The sequence below is a fragment of the Orycteropus afer genome, unplaced genomic scaffold (genome assembly GCF_000298275.1).
Source record: "Orycteropus afer afer isolate SDZICR_OR568_19922 unplaced genomic scaffold, OryAfe1.0 scaffold00604, whole genome shotgun sequence".
NCBI classification, from domain to species: Eukaryota; Metazoa; Chordata; class Mammalia; order Tubulidentata; family Orycteropodidae; genus Orycteropus; species Orycteropus afer.
This window is the reverse complement of record NW_006922191.1, coordinates 206,006-211,094: the sequence shown is the minus strand read 5'-3', so window position 1 is coordinate 211,094 and position 5,089 is coordinate 206,006. Positions and strand designations below refer to the sequence as shown.

General features: G+C 32.3%; 1 pseudogene; it reads left to right on the top strand.

The window, feature by feature from the left end:
• The first annotated feature begins 400 nt into the window (after positions 1–400).
• Positions 401–5,089, top strand: part of LOC103210378 — a 22,754-nt pseudogene continuing 18,065 nt past the window's right edge.

Sequence of the window (5,089 nt, the reverse complement as noted above, 5' to 3'; positions counted from 1 at the left end):
GTGTGGACTCAGAACCTCTATTTTTATTATATATCATGGTATTATACCTGACGAATCTACCATCTACATTTTCTAGCTGTGTATGTTAGGATAATTGCAATAATAGTTACAGAAAGAGAGTTTTCTGAAGTACATAGGTAGTATTTTGGCAAGTTTAGGTCAAACTCATATGGGAAACAGTGAGCCTAGGGGATGGCTTAAATATTCTGGTGATCGTTGGGGAATAAGGTTAATAGTAGTTTTAATATTGATAATAAGTATGAGTTCTATAGAAACTCTTTATAGTCTATAAAATATGTTCATATAAACTATCTCATTTGTTCTTTGTAACAATTCTCTGTGGCATACAGTAAAGGTTTACAATTCTCACTGAAAGAGGAGGAAGCTGAGGCTCGTAAAGATGAAGTAACGTGGCCAGCATCACAATCATGATGTGGAAAAGCCAAGTTTCAAAGCCAGTCTTCTAGCTCTATCCATCACACTGCACAAGAGTAAATTTAAGGGCAATCTGGAGCCACACAAGATCTAATTCTGATTTAAACAATAAATATACACTAATTTGGGTTTTATATTACAGAGCTATTACATCTGAGACCATTTTAACCATTAATTGCTTATATATTTGAGAACCAAAGAGGTGCTAGGGACTTTATAATATAGAGAGAGGTAATCTGAGTTACTCAAGGTGAGGATAAATGGAAATATACTGATATGTATATTTCCTATATAGGAAATTGAAGCAATATAAATCTTGGGAAAAAAAAAGAATAAAGGAAATCTTATTCTTTGGAACAGGATTCTTCTGTTATTCCTCAATTTTGTAGTGACCGTGGCTGCCTCAAACCCTGTCTTCTGATTTTGTAAGGTTAGGAAGAGTGTTTCAACTGGATGTTTATCCAACCTACGTATACTGACTGTGATGTACCCTTAGGAAAGAAATTGCAAAAGGCAAATCCACCCTGTATTATTCCTCTCACAAGTGTTGACACCATTTCAAGATCTGCTTGCATTTTTTTACTCTGCAAACCCTTTAGGTAGTTGTTGATTTTGAATTTTATCCAGATTGTGTAGTTATTATCTATAGGAGGGTTGACCCCATGTGGCCTTACTTCACCATACAAGAAGTACAACTCCCAACCACTGCAATTAAACTAAAACATAATCCTTCTAATGACTTATAAGGACATTTATAATCTCAAGCATGCCTACATATTGCATCACATCTAATACCCCTCTTCCATTGGTTTATTACTCATCAACCATACTGGCTTTCTTTAAATATTCTGAGCTAGGTCTACATAAGGACTTTATACTTGCTTTTGTTTCGGTCTGAGATCTCTGATCTCAAGGCTCCACATGAATGACTCCAGCTTTTCATCCCATCCTCATTTTATATATCACCTCTTTGAAAAGCCTTACATAATTATCAAATATCAAGAAGTTCTTTTTTCATAGCCACTCTACTTTCCACCACAAAGTTTCATTTTTTTTTCTCATATCATATATTGCTCTTTCAAATTATTCGGTACATTCAGTCATATTTTAAAAATATTCTTTATCCCTCTCTTAATTTCTCTCATTGATAAACACCCTAATTCTGTTGTGTACTGTACCTCACAACAAACAGCAGTGCTTTCACACATGGAAGGTATTCAATAAGTTATTTTTATGTCAATTAATTTTAAAAAATGGATAAATAAAAAACATTATACATGGAGATTATAAATTGAAATTGTCTCCTAAAAGTGTTAACATGTCTAAATATACACATATTTTTTCTCTGTAACTTCATTTGGGTATGTGTGGTGAAACTATTTAATGTTCTCTATTGTAGGAAAATTTGGGAACTCTGGTGGCATAGTGCCTAAAACATTCGACTGCTAACCAGAAGGCTGGAGGTTCAAATCCACCAGCCACTCCTCAGAAAGAAGATTGGACAATCTACTTCCATAGTGATATTGCCTTGGAAACCCAAAGAGGGGTCACTGTGAGTTGGATGCTACTCGACAGAAGTGAGTTTAGGTTTTTTGGTTTTATTGTAGAGAAATATAGACACTTTTTTGTTTTCCCTCATTAAAAAAAAAAAAAAAAAACAACTTCACTGCCATCAAGTTGACTCCAGCTCATGGTGACCTGCATTGGGTTTCCAAGGCTGAAGCAGACTACCTCAGCTTTCTTTTGTGGAGCAGCTTGTGGGTTCGACCACGGACCTTTAGTTAGTAGCCAAGTGACTTAACCACTGCACTATCAGAACTCCTTTTTCTTTCCCCTAGATAGCTTAAAGGTCAATTCTGATTACATTTAATTGAACTTTACAAACAGAAAGCAAAAAGAGTTCTATTAGATTTAGTAAAGGGATATAATTAATCAAACAGGATCAAATGGCATTCTTACACACACACACAATAGGTCCTGGATCACAATTAATGCAATTCAATTCTTGATCTTAGTAGAAGGTAGATTTGGATTATATATTCTGTGAAATAATTTCTAATTTTTATTTTATAATTATTGTGTCTCTTTTGGACTAGAGAGTTAGGGAAAATGCTCTGTGTTTGCTTTTCTTGTGACAAGTGACTTTTTGCACAGGGCTTTACTGATGAATGCCTCAAAATCCAGCAATGGGTGAAAAAGCTCATCTCATTTCTTTCCTCTCCTTCCATCATATTTACTAGTTTACATATAAATGGTCTTGTTTCAGAAAAGTTCTTATTTGAATCTGAATTGTGCTGACACCAGAAATATTTGCAAATATGTCTTGACATGTCATCAAGCATCTTGTCAATTTACACCTTCCAAATTTAAAAACATACAGACATTCCAAATGCTGTCCTCAGCTCAAGCAAAACACCAAATTTACTCTATAAAAGAAGTCTGTCAACACAATCTAAGTAAGGGGTCTTAAACTGTTCAAAATCAGAGTAAGTTTTTTCTCCATTTTGTCATTTCTTTATCATGATACACCGATCTAACATAAACATTACTTTTTAAAAAATTATAATTTAGTTGTAAAAGTTTCATGAGAATATGAGGAAACTTTTTTATGTAAAAATTACATTTTTCTTTGGAATGATAGGAAAAAAAGCAAGCAAACTTGTGTACTTAAAAACTGCATGTACATAATTTTTTTCTAACTAATTTCTCAAATGGCACTCAACATAATTAGTCTTCCTTTATCCTTGGTGTACTATTCAGAATAAGGTTTTATTTTTTTTCCTATCTTACAAAGAGGTGCTATATGAATGTCTCACAGCTTATTTCTGTCTTTATCTAGTTAACAATGTGTCTACAGTATACATATGAATCCTTATTTATGTTTCCAGTAAATAATGAAATGAATTTTCAAAGTTGGTTATTAAAAACTTATTCTTTTTAAACAAATCCAATAAATAAAATCTCTTTTTTTAAAAAAGAGAGATATCGTGGGAAAAGGAAAGAAGAAATTATTTAAATAGCAAACATTTATTACTGGATACTTATACTATCAAATTTGATTTACAATTTGCTATAGAAATTATTTTTTGTACAGTTTGGGGAACATAATTCGACTGATCTCTACGCACTTGGTTAGAGCCACTGCCTTAACTATGGTTTCAGTCTATGTTTGAAGAGCAAATATTAAGAGGGTCAAAAAATTAAGAGTGAAATATTGTATATTGATTTTTTGTAAAGCATTAATCATTATTCTTTAGGAAACTTTAAAGTTATGAAATAATATAATCAAATTTTATAATCTGACTTTTTCCTCATTCTAATTAATAAATCTAAATCATTTTATGGAGGGAACTCTACTAAAATTAAGATTTTATACAAGGAAATAAGGACATAAAAATATGTAAATTGTTGTTAATTAAAGTTATGGAAAATTATTTTGTTCAAAATATGTGCCCTTAAACTGAATTCATCAATCACATAATAGGGAATTAGGAGATATCTAAATTCAGCTCATCATAAATAAGGATGCCGAATTCTGATGATACCAAATTTTGGAAATCAACTTGATAGTTTAGAATTCTTGCATGTGTCTATTTTCAGACAGAGCAGCAAACAACTTTTTGAGTATGGGATGCATTTGCAGAAGGAAAGAAAGGATTTCTATCCATAGAAATAAATAAATAACCTTTCAACACCTGTGTATTCAGAAATAGAAAGTACTGAGAACAAGTGCCTAAATTGATTGTAGCTAAAAGCATGAGAATTGTCTTTTTTTCAAACAAAAATAACTGTTACCCATGGTCCCACAATTTGAGAAGGCTTGCTAAAATAGATGAGCTATCACATTAACAACCACAACAAAGATTATACTTAAAATCCATCAAAATGAGGCCTCAACACTTACTGTGGGTTTTAGGAAAAAATGGGGGGAGGGGAATGTAGGGAGAGGCAAAAATAATGAACTTTTTTTTGGTTTGTTTCTAACTCTATAATGACTAATGCAAATCAACATCTACTTCTGTTACTGATAATGATCAATCTTAAACTTCCTATAATTTGACTACTCTTTTCTACTTTAAACCTCTACCCTTAAAATCTTCCCGTTATTGTAACTTCTCCTAGCTTACACTTGGATATTTCTATGCCCAAGATCATGCAACTGAAATATAGGTTTTCTGCCTCAAAAGTCCAGTGCTGTGTTTAATATTCCAAGTTTCTTGGATTATATATCTGCATTAAAATACAGATTCATGGGCTTTTTGCTGATAATATTTAGATTCTGCAAGTTCTCAAAAATACAAAAGCTTTTATGCTAGATGTTATTTTGCAAAGACCTTGTTCTGCTTATTATTTTTTATATAGAGCCTGGTATATCATAGGCGATGAATGAATAAATGGAAATATGATTAGATCTTACTATTAGTGTTTTAACTCAATAGCTGTAAATCCATTTTACTCTTTTCTTCCTTTCTTGTCTTTTCAATGACCTTTTGCTTTCTTCATGTATGATATTCTTGATGCCATCCCATAACTTGTCTGGTTTTTGGTCATTACAGTAGAGTGCATCAATTCTGTTCTTCAGATGGCCTCTAAATTCAGGTGGGATATAATCAAGGCTGGATTTTGGCTCTCATGGAGTTGTGTTAATTTTCTT